Source organism: Equus asinus, chromosome 6, assembly GCF_041296235.1.
Source record: "Equus asinus isolate D_3611 breed Donkey chromosome 6, EquAss-T2T_v2, whole genome shotgun sequence".
Lineage (NCBI taxonomy): Eukaryota > Metazoa > Chordata > Mammalia > Perissodactyla > Equidae > Equus > Equus asinus.
Window position 1 is genome coordinate 42718023 of NC_091795.1, and position 22372 is coordinate 42740394.

Genomic DNA, 22372 nt, shown 5'->3' on the forward strand with positions numbered 1-22372 from the left:
TGTTCATTGTGAGTCTCTTCCACTAGAGAATAAGCACCATGGGTGCATCTTCATTGTCTTATTCATAATATATACCCAGAACCTAGATCGGAACCTGGAACATCATTGCATATGGTCAATAATATTTGTTGAATGAATGAATTTATTTAGTTATGTCTTTATTATATTATTTGTATTAAGTATATAACATTTATTTCACTGTTATTTAATCTGACTTTAACTGCCCTTTTCATTTTTATCATTTATCCACTCATTGTGTAATCATTTATTAAGCTGCTACTTTGTGTTATGTATATCGTTAGCATGAGAGGTAGGAAGAGACAAAGATGTATAAAGTAAGACTTCCATTAAAAAATCCCCACTTCTGAGGGATAATATTCACAGTCTTTAGCAAGCAAAGACTGGACACCCTAAATCCAAGGGGAAAATAAGGTTTTATTTTTTTTAAAGCACTCAAGAAGCTAGGTTTGTTTTTAGAAATGTGGAAGAGTCCTCTGCTTCCTTCCATCCCTTCCAAGGAGCCCAGCTCCCCAGTTTTCCTCAAAGGAACGCAGCGCCAGCCCCTAGCCAGCCTTGAGCAAAGCTCCTCCCTTTATAATTGACAGGTGGGGAAATCCCACGGAGGTCCGCCCCCACGCCCCTCCTGGCGAGACTGAGTGGCGCAACCGAGTGGGAGGGGCTGCTGTCTCAGCCAATGGAAGGAAGCAGGAGCAAGAGCCTGTGTAAACAAACCCAGAGGTGCTGCGTCTTGGGCTCCTCCCCCACGTGGGGGCTGGACGCGTCCCTGGCCCAATACCTATCCAGAACTAGCGGGAGGGAAAGAACGAAGGGAGCGAAAAGACAGACGTTAATACCAATCAGAAGCTGGAACTTCTGAAGGAGTGGGCGGAAACTGCTTCACATTTAAACCAATAAGCACCACACGTGCTCGTCTAGGCGACTGAGCGGCATCCTCTTTGGTCCAATAGACGAGTGGGGCGGTGCCCAGCAACCAATGGCTTGGGTTCGGGGGCGGGGTGAGGAGCCAGTGTGCGGTAAGAGGTAACCTGGCGAGTGGTAGCGGCGCTTCTCCCGTGCTGTGGCTCACGCTTTGGTACTGGAGGCCGAGGCTGTTCTGGCGACGGCGACCTCTGCGGCGACGGCTGAGGCTCTCGGAGGAGTGGCGGAGTGCGGTCTGGAGGAGGGGCTTCTGGTCAGCCCAGGTGGGCTCGGGCGCCCGGGATAGTGGGGAGGGGACCCGCGGGAAGCCTCGCTCTCCCGGCTCTGGGGGCGCCCTGCGCCTCCCTTTCTGTCGCCGTCGGGGCTGAGGGGCGGCCCGCGCCTGCCCGAGCTCCTGTGGGGAGGGTGAGCCTGCGGGTCCCACGTCGCGGCCATCGGCGAGAAGGGGCGTCCGCTGGGGTTACCCTCTGCCCCTCGGGGGCGCTAGGGGGGATCTTAGTCCCTTTCTCCCCGCACAGGCGCGCTATTCCTTCCCCGCCCCCCGACTTCCCTGAGCCCCCTCCGCCCCCTTCTAATGCTCGGACTGAAATCTCGGGCTTGCGAGTTCCCCTCCCATCCCAGTGCAACAATGCTGGGCAAATAGACCGGTGCTGCATCCCCCGGTCCCCTTCTCCAGGCGGGAAGGGGGAGGAGTTGCGCGTTTTCGCCCCTCCCCCATTCTCTGGACTCCGAGCGTTCTCTGAGTTTTTTCTACTTCTTCCATCTCCCCCTTTACTCCAGCCCTCATTCTTGATACCTAATTTGAGTTAGGGACCTTGGCTGCTTCTCTTCTGCCTTCCTTTCCGCAAGTTAGTCTTTTACCCCCTCCCACCCCTTAAATTTCATTCTCCTGTCTCGTGGAAACTAACATTTTCCACTTGCCCCTTCCAGGCAGCTGGAAGGTGAGAGCAAGAGAGGCGGAATACACTGTACAGGCAGCTTTACAAGGTTGGGAACTTTAATCTGTTTTGTCAGTGGTAAACCATTCTTGTCTTCCTTAAAATGGTATTTGATCATTATTTCCTCTCTAGAGTCTTTGTCCCAATATTGTCGTTTTGGTGATAATTTCTGAAAATGCAGGCGAGAAGGGTTTACTAGCAGGAAGAAATTTTAAAATGTATTATTATTTTTTTAAGTAGATAGAATTGGATTATACTTTAAACAGCTTAACCGGAGTGGCAGAGAGTTTGCCATATAAGTAAGGACCTGACCAGGCTAGTTTGTCGTAAAATATAGGACATGCCATAGCTCTACAGCAGAGTGTAATTTGATAACACTCAGCCTATGGATAATATAATATTGAATCAGTTCAAAAACATTCTCTGTTCTATAGAGAATTTGTATTCACCTTCGTGGTGTATCAGTTTGGTTTCAATAGTGTTGGTTGTAGCCATATGTTTCTAGATAATAGTGCAGACTATGTTGTGCCTAAATAAAATTATGCCAAGAATTTTACGGGGACGAACTCACTCACCACACTTAGTTTTAATTGAGACTTTAGAGTTTAGAAAGTATTAGTTTAGATGTTGGACAGTGAGGGTTTTGTTTTGGGCCATGGAGGAAACTGAAGTATTGGGATAAGCCTGATGGGCCTCTTAGGCTGTGTGTGTGTGAGAGAGCGTCTGGGAGAGAAAATACACGTGTAGGAAACCTAGTAGATTCTAACAGTGCTGAGTTTCATGACTTTACATAAATTGGAATTGTATTTCCTAGTTCTCAGTGGTGAAATATAAGCAGTGAGTTTAACACCATGCCCACTGTGTTTTGGCCAGAATTTTGCAAACTTTTGTGAAAAATTCTTATTGTTTTTCTTATTCTATTTGTAACATATGTATCGGTATGCTTCCTTGTATTTTACTATGGTAAGACTGACTTGTATATAGAGAAATAAGTCTAATAGAGGGAATGAAAAGGAATCTTTACTCTGAGGAGGCAGCATTGTCTAATGGACCATATGTTTGAGCCCTGTTAATAAATCACACTAAAAAGAGGAAGATCTTAAAGCTGTTCTAACAAATGCCCATGTGTCTAGAACAATAAGAAGAATTTATGACAGAATTATTAGCAATCATCAAAGAAAAGTCCTGGACAAATTGGCAGTCTATGAGTTAGTCACTATTGTGAATTGGTCTAAGGCTGCAGTTGAAAACTGAAGTTATTTTTGTACGGTCTTTTTGGGTGTATTTGTCTTTAGTAATTACTCGTTTGTGAATTTAAAGGACTATAGCTATGATTTCTTCCTAAAGACCTTGCCTTTAAGGAGTTCACGGTTTAATGGAAGAGACCTGTAAACCAAGAATTCAATGCAGGAGAGGTTCTGCAGTACAGGGTGTGTACAGGGCACAGAGAAGCACTGTGGCCCCATGTCAGAACACCTTCTCATGTCCTACTGCTCTGGACTTTCTGAAGTGCCATTTCCTGAACCTGCCTGTTATTTCACACACCTGGACCTCTCTCTGCAGGTGCTGCTCTTTCTCCTTTTCCACGTCATATGTGCCTGGTGAGGTCCTCTTTCAAAATCTTCTTGAAGCGGCTGGCCCGGTGGCGCAGCAGTTAAGTTCGCATGTTCCGCTTCTCGGCAGCCTGGGGTTCACAGGTTGGGATCCCAGGTGCGGACATGGCACCACTTATCAAGCCGTGCTGTGGTAGGCGTCTCACATATAAAGTAGAGGAAGATGGGCACGGATGTTAGCTCAGGGGCAGGCTTCCTCCGCAAAAAGAGGAGGACTGGCAGTAGTTAGCTCAGGGCTAATCCTCCTCCAAAAAAAAAAGAAAAAGTCTTCTTGAAGGCTGCCACTGGCCTCCACTCCATCCAAATAATTGTTTTCTATATCTTTCTGTTATTTTGTTATAAATAATTACAGTTGATTCTCATTAGTCAGTGTAATTATGGTCTATAAAGTCACCTAGAACACCAAATTAGCAAATACTGAACCATTGCAGGGAAAATATGTACATATATAAATATCTCACATCGAGTATAATCTTAAATCCTAAATATAACTCCTGACAGATTCTATTGCCTTTAATTTACAAAAGAGAAAATGAGGTTCAGAAGTGTTAAATGACTTGTCTGAGGCTGCCCCCTAACTGGTGCCAGAGTTAGGGTTCAAACCCTGTCCTACTGGCCCCAGAGCCAGAGCTTCTTGGACTACACTGCACTGCCCCCTACCGTCTGTGTCCTTTAGTCATCTCTGTGTGAGAGCTGAAACAAGAAGGCAGAATGCTGTCTTGTTCGACCTTAGCTGGGAACATGCCCAAGGGGTGACTCAAAACTTTTGCCACTCTGTGCAATCCTGTGAATGACTGTGAAAGCACCATGAGTCTTAATTTTTGGAGTTATACATGAATTTTGGCAAGTAGGTGAATTTGCAAATATGAGATCCACAAATTATGAGGATTAACTGTACTTGTAAATGACCCCTGGAGTCTCTTTCATGGTAACCCTCCCTCTAATCCACTGTAAAATGTTCCTTTAGCTTCTTTTAGAATTCATTCAGTTATTCATTTATTCAACAAATATTTATTAAACACTTACTATAAGCCAGGCTCTGTTTTAGACTGTGGTGAACAAACTAGAGATTGAGCTCCTGCCCTTGTAGATGTTATGTTCAAGTAAGAGGGACAGACAGTCTGGAGCTCAGGGGAGAGGTCCACGTTAGAATTATAGATTAACTTGACCAAGGTGAAACCCATTGTGCCCCCTCTTCACATCCCCTACAATACTGACTTCCAGAACATTTCTGTTCTCTGTGCGTAAACTCTTCCTTTTGAGTCTCTTTCCGTTGACCTTTGTCAGCCTCTACTTACCATTAGTCGATTTTGAGGCTATTTACCCATGTAACTGGTGGGTATTCTAGAAGAATCAGGCTGACCTGGTCTTTGATTTCTGGCTTTGCCACCTACCAACTGAGTGACTTTGGTCAAGCTATTGAAGCCTTTAAGCCTGTTTCCTAATTTCAAAAGTGGTAATATGCTGTGTTAGGCCATTGTAGGTTGCAAGGAAGAGGCACACACGTATCACCTTTGATGATGAGGGTTTTAATGAAAACTTGAAGGGAAATCATCTCAGCAGCCATATTGTCCCTTGGCTGTAGTGCTTTCAAAACCTTACAGAATGATAACTTAGCAGTATTTAGAATAGAATTTGAACTCTGGAGACCTGCCTTCTTTTATTTTGTTCACCACCATTTGTATTACCCAAGAGAAAGTATCTGATTGGATAGGTTTGTTGCTTTCTAAAACGGAGGGCCCCTATTGGACAGAATTTTGAGCCAAGCCCTGTCCTAGGTGATCTCCCTCAAGTTCAACCTATAGATCGTCCTTAGTTAGGGCTCTGAGTCCTGGTCCAGTTGTTTGTTGCCAAAGAAGTAGGGTTGGTTTCATGCATTGTCTGTCCCACAGACTGTAGCATGTACAAAAAGAGCCCCCAGGACACAGTTTCTTCAGAAGACAACTGAAGACTTCTTCAGAAGACAACTCCAGTGGAAATCCTTAGAGTTTCATGGACTTCTGTCCAATTCAAATATCTATCTAACATGATCATAAGTAATGTTTAATAAAGCAACAAACAAAGTAATTGATACATGTCATAATATTCCATAAATCTTCCTATTGGTGTTGCATTTCATATGATTATAGTGGGGTTATTTGTTCATGTGGCTGTTTTCCTCACTAGACCATGAGCTCCATGAGGGCAAGGTCCATATCTTCATCCTTCTATCTTTGGCACTCAGTTCAGTGCCTGATAATATAGTAACAGATGCACAAACATATGACTTGAGGAATTCCTAACTCTTTCTGAAAGGATGGGGGGATATGAAGGCTTTCCAGAGAAGAGGTTGTTTAAGCTGATTCTTAAAGGATGCGTAGTCTTGCCTTTTGGATGAATAAAACCTTGAGACAGTGTTCCAAGCAGGGACCAGCAGGTGCAAAGGCACAAAGATCTAAAAAAATAATGAAATTTGTTGAACACTTCTGGTAAATTGAAAAAACAAACAAAAAGCAAAGAAACAAAAATCACCTAAGTAAAAGCTAGGAATCGCTTTGGCCGGAGGTCCTGTCACAACTGAGTTAACCGTGACCACAGTTGCTCAGTTATGGATGCAAGCTTTAGGGAGAAAGCATAACATTCTTAAGTTGTTCATAGGGTATCAATAATGGTTTAGAAATACAAGTATTGAATTCTGGGAACTATTACCCTGTAGTGAAATTATTTACTTCTTCATCATGAAGCTCACATATGTCCTACACTGTTCAAGGTACTGAAAATATCATCAAACTTACTCTCAAAGACCTCACAAGCTAGTGAGGAGACAGATGGATGAACTGATTTACTATGTGGTAAGTGAGGTAATATGTGAATAAAATGCTAGCTAAACCAGGAGAAAGGAATATTTAGTAATATATGGAGCAGAGGAGGATGAGTTCTCAAATGAGGTGCTAATTGAGTTAGGCTTTGGTGGGTGAAGAGGAAGGAGTTCACTAGACTGAAAGCAAGGACTGTTTGAAGAATTAATGTTGTGTGGTAGGAAAGATTTAAGAATGATCCATTTTTCCCATATCCTATGGATGTTCAATTAATAGTTACATTTATTCAACCAGTTTCCCTGAGCACAAGGTGTGAATAATTATGCCACAGTAGAATTTTTTGTCAAGATAAACTGAGTTAAACAAAGGTTTCTGTAATGCAGGACCTCTCTAGAGCCTTTATTATGTCAATGACCATTGTGAATTGTGGATCTCCAAAAGGGGTACATTGTATTTGACCATGACTTCTCTTTTTCCCCTCTGCAGTATACCTACACATCTTTTGGAGCAGAATTATATGAGACATAGTTTGAGGAATGATGAGTTAAAATATATTTTTACCAGGGGCCAGCCTGGTGTCATAGTGGTTAAGTTCGCATGTTCCACTTCAGCAGCCTGGGGTTCACAGGTTGGGATCCCAGGTGTGGACCTACACACTGCTCATCAAGTCATGCTGTGGCGGCATCCTGCATGTGAAATACAGGAAGATTGGCATGGATGTTAGCTCAGGGCCAATCTTCCTTACCAAAAATAAATATATATATATATATATATATATATATATATATATGTATATTTATATATATATATTTTTTTTTAATTACCAAGATTTATCAGTGATCTCTATGTGCATTGTAAAATAACCTGTATAATCTTATAGGAAAGAAGGGGAGACATTTGGAGAGAATAGCCAAGTTATTATCATCCTAGTCAGTAAGTCCCAAACTTTTAAAAAATTCTTAATCGTCCCCTCCCCTGAAAAGTATGGCTTATTCATATTTTGAAATTCCATAAGGTGATTGGAGACACCCCGCGGTGCTGCAGAACCAGAGCAGGAGTCTATGCTGGTAGCAAAGGCAAAGGTTGTCTTCAAAGTGAGAATCTTCCAGCTTAAGAGGATGCTACTTTTCTTATGCATGCTTTTTAGCCCATATTAGACTTACAGTTTGGCAGTTAGGTGTCTTATTGAGGAGGATATTGAAAACCCACAGCCTCCTCTGACTTTGGAGTTTTGGGAGTTGTATGTCAATGTTCTCCTTTCAGTGAGATCTGATCATAGGAGCATTAGGGACTGAGGCCTTATGCTGTGTAATTTTAACTCATTTATCAAATTCTGATTATGTGATTAACTCTCAAGGTATTCTTAAAATTAAGGAAGCAGCGATCATGTTTTTGTAGCACACTGGATTTGAAGTCAGAAGATCTAGGTTTGAAATTTGTTTCTGCCAGCTTTCTATTTGAATGACTTTGGGCAGAACTGCCTAACCATCTTTGCCTCCTTTTCCATTTGGATAAAATGAAAATACATAGGGTTAGTGTAAGAATTAAATGATGCACATAAACGTACTTTATGAGCTCTGAAGCACTGTACAGATACAAGACAGACTGAAGGAATGTATCCAGTTTAATTTGAATTAACATTTTGTTTTTAATTTTATATTGCAGAAATAGTACATATTTGCCATTGTAAAATTAAAAAGTATTGATAGGCAAAAAGGGGGGAAAAACTACAAAGTTCTCCTTAGATCCACCATACATTTTGATGGATATATTTAATACTTTCTATGCATATTCATACATATGCATGTGTGTATGTATGCTTTTTTTAAAATAGAAATGGCTTCATCTTGGGTGTTTTGTTTAGTCACTTTATTTTTGTGACATAAGTCCCCTAAGAGTACAATTGCTTGGTTCAAGGAATTATTAAGTCTTTTGCTACATATTGCTGTATATGAGAACCAGAAAAGAAGCTAACTTCTCAGCCTGGTGAACGTGTGACCTTGTGGTAGTCTAATATCCTGAACCACTTCAGAAGCTTCATGAAAGGCTCATTCAGAAATGAACTTGATGTATGTATGTGTTTATGCTTGGCATTGTTTGTAATAGCGTGATAGGGATGACTCCAGTGTTTGTTAACAGGTAACTGGTTAAATAAACTTTGGTACATCCAAAACCATGGAATATTGTACAGTTGTAAAACAAGAATGAAGATCTGTGTACTGATATGAAAGAGCTCTAAGATATATTGCGATTTTTAGAAAAGGAACAAGGTATAGAACAGTGTGTTTAGTCTGCTAATGTTTGTGTTGAGAGAGAGAGAAGGAATATACATTCGTATTTGCTGTAATTGCAAAAAGAAATTCTGCAATGATGTATAAGTAACCAATAAAAGAACTGGGAGTGGGAATGGGATTTCATCATATGTCTTTGTATATATTTATATATGTAAACATTTTTTTGAATTGTGTTTGTATTACCTCTTCAAAAAATGAGTGAATGAATGAATGAATGAATGAAATGAGATTATGAGAAAGAGAAGAAAAAAGGATCTGAGGGGCTATCATCTTTTTGGTATCAGGTGAATACATAGCAACAGTAGCAAAGATTGGAAAAGTGGCCCCAGGAAGGGGTGGGCAGCCTTTTTTTTCTCCTTTTACTCAGTTTTGTGTATTTTAAAAATACTTTGAGAACAATAAAGCAATTTAAAACAACATTTCCAGATGTCAGTCTCTGTTGCTTTAATAGCTGCTTTCTTTTTCATATTCTCTTACGGTATTTTTTCATATGCATCCATATTATTTGCAATTGTAATCACACTTTTCATATTTTTAAACTTACTTGATTATATTTTTTCTGTGTTCCTACAGAAGGACCTTTAAAAAAGTGAAGGTAGGGCAGCTTTGTCTAGCGCACATCCCAAAAGTGGGCTGACCGCCTCATGCGGCAGGAAGTCAAGCCCTCTAGTGTCATTTGACACACGTACTTGAGAAAGAATAGGAAAAAGAAAAGACTTAAATATGTAAATGAAAATAACATTTCTCCCTGATTATAGAAGAAACCATACTCTTAAATAATAATTCAGAAAAAATATAAATAAAAATGATCTTTAATTTTGCTACCCAAAACATTCTGATTTTTTTGCTTTTTAGACTTTTTTTATACATATAAACATTTTTAAAAGTAGAATCATAATATATATATGTTTCTGGCAACTATTGAGGTACTCATGTAGGTTTTTTTTTCCTTTGCCTGTTAATACAAAATACATTTTTATATTTCTTAATTTTAGACCATCCTTGCATTTCCAGGCTGAACCCTATTTGATCAAAATGTTTTTGTTTTGTTTTATTTTTAAATAAATTGCTTGATTTTATTTGCTCACGTTTCATTTGAAAGTATGTGTTTGTAGCATGGAAGTTGGTCTGTGGTTTTCTTTTATGCTATTTTTGTTGTGTTTAATGTGTTGAGCTACTTGTGTAGTAATCATTAGAAGGCTCTCTCCTTTTGTTTGTACTGTGAAACAGTTGCATGGGAATTACCTGCTTTTTGAAAGTAGGTTCTTTGTGAACTATAGACTGGTCTCACCCATCCATTAAAATGCAATAATCTCAGGGGAGGTGAAGTTTCAACATAGCGATTTTAGTGTTAACAGGGGCAGAACAGAACGTAATTACCTAGTGAGAGCTTACTTTTGTTTGATGATAGTGGTTTTGGTGTCTTTTTATTACGTAGGCTAGTGCTGATGTATGACACTCACCTTCAGGGTTTACGGCACCTTTGTTTTAATACTGTTGGACAGATGTAACTATGTTGTTCTGCAGCCTTGCAGACAGACGAAATGTGCCTGCCAGGGCTCTGCTTTATCCCCACTGAAAGCAAGAAGTAATATAGTAAAACTTTGCCTAGCTAGAAGCTTTTGAAGAATAGTATATTCTGGTTTAATTCTATTAACTTGGAGGTATGAAGGTGAAAAAAATCCTAAACTTTAATTCTCCGTTGAATGCAATTCTAAGATGTAGCAAATAATTGAACTTTTCTTCTCTAGTAAGTTTGATATATTCATACCTAGTTCATATTTTATTATATAGAATTCCTGAAGTGTCTGAGGTTCATATTATGAAGATTCTTTTTTCAAGCTTTAGATGTAAGAGGATGTAAATGGTATTGTATGAAATCAGAGCTGGATGGGATCTAATGCCTGTTAAGTATACATTTCAGACTAAATCTCTGATTGAGGCTTTTCTTATTTAACTCATAAAAATAAAACACACTAGATTGAGAGTAGGAGTTGTGAGAAGATTATGTCTTCTAATTAGATGTCTTTATTGTCATATCAAGATAGAATATATAGTACCCCTGGCTTTGTATCTACAGAAGGAAACACATTTTTCTACTTGCTGTGTACCAGTGGTTCTCAAATATAAGCATGCTTCAGAATCATCTGGAGGGCTTATTACAACACAGATTGCTGGGCCCCACCCCTGGTTTCTGATTCAATAGATCTGGGTCTGAGAATTTGCATTTCTACCAAGTTCCCAGGTGATACTGATGCTGATGGGCCGGGAACTATGTTTTGAGAACCACTGCTGTACAGTAACTGTAAATACTGGTAATCTAGTTCCAGAAGAAAGTTGAATTTGGTCTGGGAGTATAAGAAGGGGACAGGTTATGGAGCAAATCATGAAAGATTCAACCCTCTGTTGCCAACATAGTGATGAGTTCAGGTAAATAGCAGTACACAGTGACATAACACAATTCTTGTTTTATGGTTGGAAGCCCTAGACAAATACCGTGCAAGAAATCCGTTTTGTTTGCAAGGGTTAAAGACCAAGGGATTCTGGTCAAATAGGATTTAGTGATTAACCCCGTGGGAGTAGGGGTTGTTTATATGTCCTTTCTGTCTCCCCCGTCCCTTACCATTTAGCCTTGCTTTAGAAGGGTCCAATAATTTTTTTAACTGGGAAAGAACTTTGAGTCCTTATTAGATGGAAAGTTTTGTGTTTTTACAGGTATTAGCTATGTTCATTCTTAAGATTTCTTTTAAACGGTGACTTAAGAGAATAAGAAACTTTTTCCAAAAAATAGAGAAATCTCTAGAATTATTTTATCTTTTTGGAATGTTGGAGAATGTAGTCTGCTACGTAAAACATCAAGCATGCTATGGGTTTTTAATTGTTTTAGTGATTTGTCATCGTATTGTTTGAAGTAATACTAGTAATCCTTGTAGTCCCTCTGAAGATGGAAAAAAAAAGGCCAAAATCATAGACCTAGCATAGAAGCTGGACACGGGAGACAGCTATGAAGGGATAAGTAGATAGACATAGACATGCACGTATATAATACACACATATGTATAATACACATACACACGCATATATATTTTTTAAATTATTATTATTTTAGCTAAAGACAAATATACCTATGCTGAACTTAGGCTTTATATAGAATCTTTGAGTTGAAGAGAAAGGAAACTTTGGAAGCCATACCTTTTCATAGAGGAGTTTTGCTTCAACAAGTTTTTCTCACTCGTCTACTACGTAATGTCTATTGTTCCCCTGCTAACAGCCTCATTTTTCAAGTTGACCAGCTGGTCCAGCGTTGACTGTTGGAGAAATAACTTGTATTAGAAACAGTCAGTTGGGCAGACTCCCTACTTGGAAACATCCCTATGTTGCTCCCCTTAGCCTCTCAGAGAACAATTTGGGTGAGGAAGGGAGAGTAGAACTGGATCCCACAGACTAGACCAGTGGTTCGGAAGCTTGGCTGCACATTGGAAACAACCCACCAGCTTTCTAAAAGACAATATAGATTTGGGGCCCCACCACTAGACCTTGTGAATCATTATCTGCTAGTATGGAGCCTGGGAGTCTGCATTTTTAACAACTTCCTGAAGTAATTTTATGTAGCTAGCTGGGCTCTATGCCTGTGACCAGACCAGTGTTGGTGTCAGCTGAATTTTCACCAGCCTGTGGTAAAATAAGAAAAGTTAGGACCAAATAGTGTTTTTCATAAAGTTAAATTCATTTAATTTAAAGAATTGTCTTTTGCATTGAATTGAGGTCTTCCTGTGTTTTTTGGTCTCAAAATACCTTTTATAAAATGATGTTGATAAGGATATTTTTACCATCCTTACTTAGTTTAAAAAAATTATTCTAATCCTACGTTGTCAAAGTATTTTTGAAAACCTATTGGTGGTGAAATCCTAAAGATTGAATACCTCTGATCTAATCATTTTTGGGAATTGTTTTTAAAATGCTTTGGAATACAAGTCCATAGAGTGTCCAAAACCTTTGGCTAGATGAGTTTTGGAATTTAGAATTTTTCAGATTTTAGAGAGGCACTTTCTGTGTGTGTTATGTAATGCCCCAGTAGTCTCATGCAGCACCGTTAGTCATACACATTAATATTTCTGAGCAAAACAGGAGTATTCACACTATGTGGGATAAATGAAGGCTATATATAACTTCACATCAGTTCAGGCCAAGTTTTAGTGTCAGCTGAGTTTTGACATGAAACATATGGAAGATTTTTAGTTTTTAGAGCTTTTTGGATTTTGTAATTGCGCATAAGGGATTATAGACCTGTTTGGAAGTCTGCTTTCTCATCCTAAAAGTGCCAGCAAGCTTCAAATTAAATGGAGCTGTGGTATGTTTATGGTAGAGAATATAATTTATTTTGATTTAAACACACTAGCATATAGTATGACCTTGTTTGTATTTTCCTTCCAAAGACGTAGTCCTTTTGTTGAATAGCATTTTTCTTCAGCCTGGTTCCCACACTCCCCTTAGCAATATCTGAGAAAAATCAGAGTTTTATCTCATAGCCATTCTGGGCTAAAGTGGGAGGTGTGAGAGTATAGGGTAGTGGCTAAGAGCATGGGCCTTGGGAACAGAAAGACCTAAACTTAGGCTCCAATTCTGGCACTTACTGGATTGTACCTTAGGCAAGGTGTTTAATAACATTTCAGAGGAAGTGGCAGAGATTTCATCTGAAAAACTGGGGTAATAGCAGCACATACCTCATAGGATTGTTGTGAAGATTAAGAGAGAGAATGTTAGTGAAGTACTTAGAAGAGCTGTTATTTTATTCTCATCTTTTTCCCTCGTATTTGGGTAGATCACTTGTTTCTTGTTTGTAGCTCGATTGTCCTCTGGAGCCCTCTCTTTCCCTTGAGGATCTGGGTAAACTTGCTTCAAACACTTCCCCAGTTCATGACCTACTTCTGTTCTGCCCTCACAATTTAGACATCAAATCCTGCCTTTTCAATAGTTTCCACACCCGAAAAATCCATAGGCTCTTAAGCTTTAGTTGGCTCTACTAGTTTCACTGAAAATTAAAAGTCTTAGGGTAGAGAGCACATTACGCATGGGAGGCCTTTCACTATGTGAAATGTCCCACTCTAGACTCATTTTTCTTCTTCTTTATTCCAGCACTGTGCTTCCATTAGCTAGGGAAACATTCCCCTTTCTCCCATAGAACAGTTCTGCTCTTACCCTGGCTCCTCAAGGACTCTCCTTCTATCCCAAGTTAATTTTCAAGGAGTTTGTCCCACCCAAAATGGTACTTTTCCTGAAAAGACTTCTAGTGAATAAAGTTTTCTCTGCCTGGTTACATATGTATTTAAACTGCTCAGCTCCTTTCTCCCCACTTTTCCGTGGTAGACAATCCTTTTCTGTAGAAATATATCAAATAAAGTGAGCATGTGGTCCCTTTTGGTGATTTTTGTTGGGATCCACAGTATGTATTTCTTCTAGTTTAGATAACTCCACTGTGGCAAGCTTTTATGCCTAGCTGATAGTTCATGAGAGGAATGTTATAGCCACATGGTGTTATTAAACACTAATACAGTAAACAAGAACATAGAAAAACATTTTCTAGAATAGAAGTAGGAATTTCTTTCCCCTCAAGGGTAATTTAGCCTGCCAAAAACAGATTCCTGAGTGATGATGTCATTGGCTTTGGGGAATAACTGTTAATACTCAATGAAGAGTGCTCAGCGAATATGCTAGCCCCTCAGAGCATGGGCTTCCTGCTAGGCAATGAAATTTAGAATACGGCATTCTAGAAATGGCAGTTAGTCAACAAATTATTTATTAAGGACTCAGTGGGTACACAGAGGCATGCTAGAAGCTGTAAAAGACTTGATTCTTGCCATCAAGAAACTTCTAAGGTTATAAATAGATTGTTTCCAAAACAAATAATGAGTAATTCTCACTTGAATATATACATGTAATCAAAAGTGAAATAGGGATGGAAGTGGGGGAGACCTTAGGCAGAGATGGTATTCAGGCTTCTATAGTGACATTTCTGATAGTATTATGCATTTAAAAAAAACAAGTTAAACTGTCATCAGATCAGTCTAAGACAGAGGCCTTCATTTTGTTATTGAAAAAAGTTACACGTATTTCATATGTAGTAATTCGTACATAGGAATGGTTTTGATGAAATGTTGTCTGCTTAAGACTTCAGTTCACAAGATGTCCCTGTTAATAGCATGTAATATCTTTTCGGACCTGGATATGGAGAAGTCAAAGTTCCTATGATGGCCATCATTTGATGTTATCCTGGGAGGAAGTAGAACTTGAGCACAGGTCCGGGGTACAGAGAGCTTGCCTCTGACTATCATCAAGTCTGTTCATTCTACCTTTGGAAGTGCCTTTGAATGCTTTATGGAGTGCATTTTATGTCTGTTCTGTACATTTCCAATAGGATAATAGTAATATCACAGAACATCCTTGAGCCATCGTTTCTAAAAGTTTGTGAGGTGTTAATAGGTGTTAGATTAAAAATGTAATAAATAGATAATAAATAAATAATTAAGGCAATTAATTAATTAGGGAAATGCTTGGTAGTTAAAGTTAAATAGGACTTCTCAGAGCAATGAATTTACTTGGCCCTTTTTTTTTTCTTTTTTTTAAGCATAGAGCATTCACCAATTTGGGAACTGCTGATGTGAAACTTAGGGTAATTGGGATTTGGACTGTTCCACGTAGAGTTTGCCCCTGTATTAGAGGAATTGTTCTTAGTCTTTAGTCTTTCTATAATCAGAATCACCTATAGCAGTTAACAAGCAAAAATACAAATGTTGGGCCTTGACTCAAGCCTAACAAATCATGATATCTGAAAGGTATGATTGTGGAAAAGCTTCCAAGTGATTCTCTTGTACTCTAGAGAACCACTGGATAGGAATATGCCTTCTCAACACTTGCTAAATGCGTCCTTAGTCCTATTTGAGTATGCTTCTATTTTGTATTCTTGGCTCTGGTCCAGGGAGTAGACTATTGGAGTAACTAAGTTCAGCGTTGTCATTCTTCCCAAAGTGTCTGTATTCAGATTTTCAGATTCCTTTTCATCAGTAGGACAAATTTATGGGTTAGTATATGACACATTTTAAACCATAGTAGAAAGATTGTGTTCTGGTTATGTTGTCTTTCTAATCTGGCAGCCTTGAGTTGAATTTAGAAGATACTTCTGTTTGTAATTTAGTTTTGTTTTTAATGTGTTTTACTGTTAGGGAACCCAAGTGATTTTCCTCTTGTCAACTAATAAGCTTTTGAAAGCTTCTTGTCAACTTCTAATTGCAGGTGAGTTCACTTTTTTGTGTGCTTAACAAGCGCATTGATATTCTACTTGCAAGCCCTTTTCTTGCATCAAATGGAAGATAACTAATGGAGCATTTGTGTACTGAGGTCAAGATAGGAAAGCTTAACAGGGTGATTACTTCCTTCTTTCTGTTAAAGTCCATGCAGCTTCTCTGAGAACAGATGAAGTGGAAATAGAGAGCACAAGATCATTCTAATTAGAGATTGACCTGGAACCTATTTTTTAAATCTCTATATGCACATCCTATGTATCCTTCTCACTCTACCCCCCAAAAAGCTGAGCTACTCATCCTGCCTCCTTTCCACCTTGATTTCCCGCCAAACGATAGAGAAAAGTGGATGGGTTTATTTCCTTGGTAGAAGACTTTGTAAAGCAAGGAGACAGAGAAATTATTTTAATATAAAGTATAACATGGCATATTAAAAATCTATTCTACATGAATTTAAAAGCCTTTATAAAATTATTTCTTATATAGCTTTAAAATGTATATGTAAGTATATGTGTGTGTGTCTGTGTGTCTACACAGACACATGTATATGACCCTGCAAAAAATTAGAAGACAAAACAGAAAGTCACAATGCTGGCGTTTGATAGGTTTATCCAGCAACTGCTCAGGCAGCAACAGAAGCATTCCTGCCACTAGGAGAGTGAAATCTCCTGCCGTGAGCTAAGGATGTTTCCTGTGCCTTAGTAATGGATAAAACCTCTCTCTCCATGCTCTTCTTCCCTAGGCTCTGACTTCATGCTCACCATGCAACTATCTATTAACTAATTAAGAATCGAGGCATTTAGATTTTTAATCACATGAGTGTATTAGCTATTCAAAAAATTAAAAAACAGGGGCCGGCCCGATGGTGTAGTGGTTAAGTTTGTGTGCTCTGCTTTGGCAGCCCGGGATTCGCAGGTTCAGCTCTTGGGTGCAGACCTACCCAGCATTCCTCAAGCCATGCTGTGGTGGTGTCCCACATAAAACAGAGGAAGACTGGCACAGATATTAGCTCAGTGACAATCTTCCTCAAGCAGAAAGAGAAAGGTTGACAACAGATGTTAGCTCAGGGCCAATCTTCCTCACAAAACAAAACAAAAAAGCCAAATCTTCCTGCCTTCCCATGGCCTATACTATCAGTTATTCCTTCTATCTTCTTTATTTGTAGCCTCTCCCTCTCCACTAGAGTCTTTCTGTGAACATTTAAACATGCTTTAGACTCTCTAGTCTTCAAAAATAGTTTCCGGGGACCTCTTACCCCTCAAGTGTCTGTCCTTTCCTTGGCAGCCGGACTCCTTGAAAGAACTGTCTAATGCTTCCCGTCACCTGCAATTCATACCTCCTCAACTTGGCTTTCTCTCTCAGTTCTGTTTGTGGAAACTTTTCTCAATAAAGGTCATCAGAGACCTCCAAGGGTCTAAATTCTTTGGACGCTTCTCAGCCTTCCTCTTGGCCTTTCAGCAGCCTCAACACACCCACCTTACTGGATGTATTAGTTCCCTGTGGCTACTATAACAAATTACTACAAACAACATAAATTTATTCTCTCACAGTTCTGGAAGGCAGAAGTCAAAAATCAAGGTGTCAGCAGGGCTGGACTCCCTCTGAAGGTTCCATGGGAGAATCTGTTCTTTGCCTCTTCAACTGCCGGTAGCTGTCGGCATTCCTTGACTTGAGGCCACATCACTCTAACCTCTGCCTCCATGGTCACATTGCCTCCTTCTCTCTGTCTCAAATCTCCCTCTGCTTTTCTCTTATAAGGGCACTTATCATTGGCTTTAGGGCCTACTGGGATAATCCAGGATGATCTACTTATCTCAGGGTCCTTAATTTGGTTACCTCTGCAAAGACCCCTCTTCCAGATAAGGTAGCCTTCGTAGGTAATAGGGATTAGGATTTGGACATGTCTTTTTTGTGGGCTACCATTCAACTCACTACATTGGGGTTCTGTCTTCTCTTGGTTTCTGTGATTCCACACTCTTCTGGTTTCCTTCTCAACTCTCTGGCTTCTTCTTCTCAGTTTTCTTTCCTGTATTCTCCTCCTCCTCTACCTGACTTTTTAAATTGTTTATATACAGCACATCTGGGTCTTGGACCTTCTTCTCATCTCACTTTGCCTTTTCTCCCTAGGCAACATCTTCTAGTCCCATGACTTATGTTACTATTTATATAAACAACTACACAAAATTGCTGTATTTAGCCAGACCTCTCCTTTTCTTGATGCATGTAGACAACCTACTTAACATCACCATTTGAGTGTTTCAGAGGCATTCCAAATTAAAAGTGTCCAAAATAGAACTCATCACCCTTTTTACCCCCACTCTCCATCACCACCTAAGAAAAGTTTGCCCTTCCCACAGAGTTCCTTAGCTCAGTGAATGACATTACCATCCACCCAGTTGCTTGTGCCTAAGTTATCCTTGATATTTTCCCTCACTCTGTCTCCTCACTTCCAGTTCGTCACCCAGAATAACCTAAAATAGTTTTGGAATCTGCCTACTCTCTTCTTATTGCCATTATGTGAATCCAGGCAGCCACCATTTTTTTCTTCTGGATTAACACATTAACTGTCTTACTGGTCTGCCATTATCCACTCTTGTCTCTCCAATCCATTTTCCATATGGCAGCGTGAATGATTTCAAAATATATATTGAATTATGTCTCTGTGCTGCCAAGAACCCTTTTTAATGGCTTTCCTTGGTTTTAGGATGAAATCCAGAAGCCTTCATGTAGCCTCTAATGTCCTACATGATCTGGCCCCGTCTGCCTCAGCAACCTCACCCCTCTTCCTTGCCATTCTCACAGTGGTTCTCGTTTGCCCTCCAACGGTATGCATACCTACCTTCTTTTAGTTCCTGAAAGTTCCTTCCTGCCTCTGAGTCTTTGCACATGCGTTTCCCTCTTCTCCCTATTGCTTGCTAACTTATATTCTTCAGGAATTGATAAAAATATTGCTTGCTCAGGGAAACCTTTCCTAACCATCCTCCACTTCTGGACTTGATTGGGTCCTTCTGTTGTTTTTTAATAGTCCCTTTTACTTCTGCTTTTATGACATGGATCATACTTATTCTTAATTATTTGCATGTCTCTTTCCTGAGAGAATATAAATGCTACCAGGGCAAGGAACTTGTACCCTGTCAAAGCACCAGTCAAGCACAGTGCCTAGGGTAAATAGCACTCAGATGTTAATGACCAAGTGCATCTAATGACCTGAATTGCTGAGATGCAACTGAGAATGGACAAAACCTGAATCTGGTGGCAGCATATTTGAACTGAAATAAAATTTAAAACTGTTACCACAATATTTGATTTTAAAATGGTATTAACCAGACTAAACAAAGTTAATGAAACTGTAGTAAACAGAATAGTAGAGACTAGTTTTTATATCAACTGCTCAATAGATTTTTTTTCCAGGTAATTTAGTTTAAAGTCCCATGTATTCTTCACAGTCAAGCTATTATCATGGGCACAATCCAGGTTTATAGCCTCAGAAAAATCTCATTTACGTTCAAAAAATAGCTAGTTTTTGGTATGAGCATGTTGGATCTGAGTTGTGGATGTTCAAAGTGTTGAACTGATGAAGCATGTATTCTAGAAATAGCCTAGATACATTTAAAGTCCTGAAGTTCGTTATGGCTGGGAATGGAGGTCTCTATTTCAAGCCAGATATTTTAGACACAAGCCCTTGACCATGGTAAAGTGCTAAATCAAATGCTTGGCAGGCCTTAGCACCCCTATTTTGACTATGAACAGGCCTACATGCTCTCCCATCTTCAGCCAAAATGACTACTGTAATTTTCCATTTTGAGCATGTTTGCCTGTATATAAGAGGGAAAGTGAGGTGGAGGGGGAGTAAGTTTCAAATAGTTCTTAGATTTCATAATGCAGTATAGACATAGACCAGACATAAACTCTTTTATCTACTGTTGAGGTCAAATTGTTGAAGAACTTCTCCAGCAATGACCTACTTCAAGCTGCACATTTGTCCTCTTGATAGATAACAGGAAAGATATGGCAACTAGTGGTTTGTATGGCAGAGCTAGTTGTCATCGTTTATTGAATGCCTGTATTATCTATTGCTGTGTAACAACTTACCCAAAGCTTAGCAGGTTAAAACAACAAACATTTATTATCTTACAGTTTCTGTGAGTCAGGAATCTGGGAGCAGCTTAGCTGGGTGTCTCTGGCTCAGTCTCTCATGAAGTTAGTCAAGCTGTCAGCTGGGATGGCTGTCTCCTCTGAAGCCTCAGTTGGGAGAAGCTGAACTTCTAAGCCCACTCACCTGGTTGTTAACAGGATTCAGTTCCTTGTGACTTGGGCCTCTCCATAGAGTAGCTGACAGCGTGGCAGCCATTCTGATTCATGATCCTTCTTATGTAACCAGGCATTTCCCCCATCTCTGGAAGCTTTGGGGATATTTTCTTTGTCCTTACACGCTAGAATTTCTTGATGATATCCCTTGATATGGATGGAATCAAGTGAAATAATGAACGTGAAAGGTCAAAATAGGATGGTTAGAGAAACACTGTGCTCTTAGAGGGCAGCCATGGTGGATGTGAACTGGAGAGGAGCTGGGAACAGAAAGAGACTGTTACATGAAATTCTGGAACCGGGAGTCAGGGAGGTTACTGGCAATGGTCCTATTTTTACCTGATGTCTTCCCCAAGTTGGAAGGCATTCCCCAAATGCCTTACGTAGGAGTTACCAGTCTCTAGCAAAATCTCCCCATTCCCACTCTGCCACTGCAGTCGAGGGGAACATTAAGCACCAGTTCACTGTTACCCAGTAGGCCTGCAGACTAGCGTTGTTCTTAAACTAACCCAGGAACTCAGGTTGCTTAACTCCGGAGTCTGATACCTTCTTTGGTCTTCCTATATAGCACTATCTGGATTTTTTTTTTTTAAAGTGAAGGTGGACTTATGTACCTTAAGTCAGAGCATAGGTATGAAGGTATTTTACAAATTGTTAAGCACTATACAAATAAAGTTGTTCAATTGCTGCTTTTTAGAGAAACCAAATTTTCCAATTGTATGGAAAACACAGGCTGAATGGCATAAAATACAAATCTGTACTGTATAGCCTACTGTGAGAGAACCACTTTCCTAGTATCTCAGTGTTTTCAACTCTTCTAACGTGTTTGCATTAAATTGGGTAACATCCTCATGTTGAGATTATGGTAATTTTCTATTCTCTTTCTCATGAACGGCTGCATCCTGCAATTTGCTTCTCTGTGCTCCGCCTTGCTCTTGAATTATTTTCTTTCTTCCTCTGCCTTCCCTTTTTCCTTATGGTCATGTGCACTTAGGGTTTAATTTTTGGGCAAAGGCAGATGTTTTTGAAAACTGAACTCTGATTCTCTGTGGATGATTTCCATATTGATGGGGTGAAATCACTGTGCTGGTTGTAAACAACTGCCAAATGAGTCTTTAGAAATATGAAACTGTATGACCTACTACCCAGCAAGGATCAGGACCTTTAAGAGTCTCTGTGCTTAGGAATACCCTACTTAGGTATGCAGTTGCCCTGGCATGTAGAGCAGACTTGCTTCTGTCATTGCTAATGCTGCAAATGGAAGTGGTGAAAATAAAGAACTGGTTCCCTCCCTTCTATAGCCTTATGGAATTATTATTATGGAGCAGTATTTGGAATAATCATTGATTTCTTTTGTCTCTATCTAAAATGTTAAACTGATATATTTCATACTAGGTGCCCTATTTAAGCCAACAGTGAATTAAATGGATTCTGTCTTAAATTCTTTTTGAACTATCAGTGAGTTGTTTTTCCATCTGTTCCTTACTCTTCACAATTCCACCTTGTCTTTTAAGAAGATTAGATTTTCTGATGTCCATAGCAGGTTAGAAAATTGCAAAAACTTTAAAGGGGAGTAAGCAATAATTTTTTAGTGTATCCAGAAGCAGAGAAAGACTTTTTCCTGGATGTTGCCAAGATAGAAATGAGTGAGGAAATTATTTGTTAAAAAAACTTAAAGATACCCCAAGGACAATGGGGGAGGGGGTGGAGTTGAGATTGAAGGGAGACAGGATAGAAAGGGAAAGTTGCCTAAGCACAATGATCCATAGGTATTTATTGAGTTCCTAGTATTGAGGTGTAAACCTCCATTTTACTGTTTAGGAGTTGCGAATCTAATTGGAAAGAGGAAAATTATGCATATGAAACATAACAATTAAGTATTATTAACCCCAGGCTCACTAGGGACAAGATCGTAGAGGAAGGAAGAGATGAGTAAAGACTGCAGTGGTTTTTGAAGAATGGGTGAGATTTAAATAAAGAACAGAAAAAAAACACCTTCCAGATGTGGGTGAACACACCAAAATGGATTTGGAAGCCAAAGTGTAAACAATTAAAAAAAATGTACATACTTTAAAAAGCCATAGAAAGACAGACAGACACATAAGCTGTAGACAAAAATTAAGGCCAGCAAAAACTACCACCAAAGATGTTAAGCAAACAAAATATTTTTTATTTATAAATTAT

At 39.5% G+C, this 22372-nt stretch overlaps 1 protein-coding gene across 1 annotated transcript in view; it reads left to right on the forward strand.

Annotated features, from left to right (window-relative positions):
- Nucleotides 1-1021: 1021 nt before the first annotated feature.
- Nucleotides 1022-22372, forward strand: part of PAIP2B (poly(A) binding protein interacting protein 2B) — a 31685-nt gene continuing 10334 nt past the window's right edge. The window contains exon 1 of the mRNA XM_014836676.3: nucleotides 1022-1202. The gene's annotated coding sequence lies outside the window, so the exon portion shown is untranslated. The remainder of the gene's footprint in view (nucleotides 1203-22372) is intronic.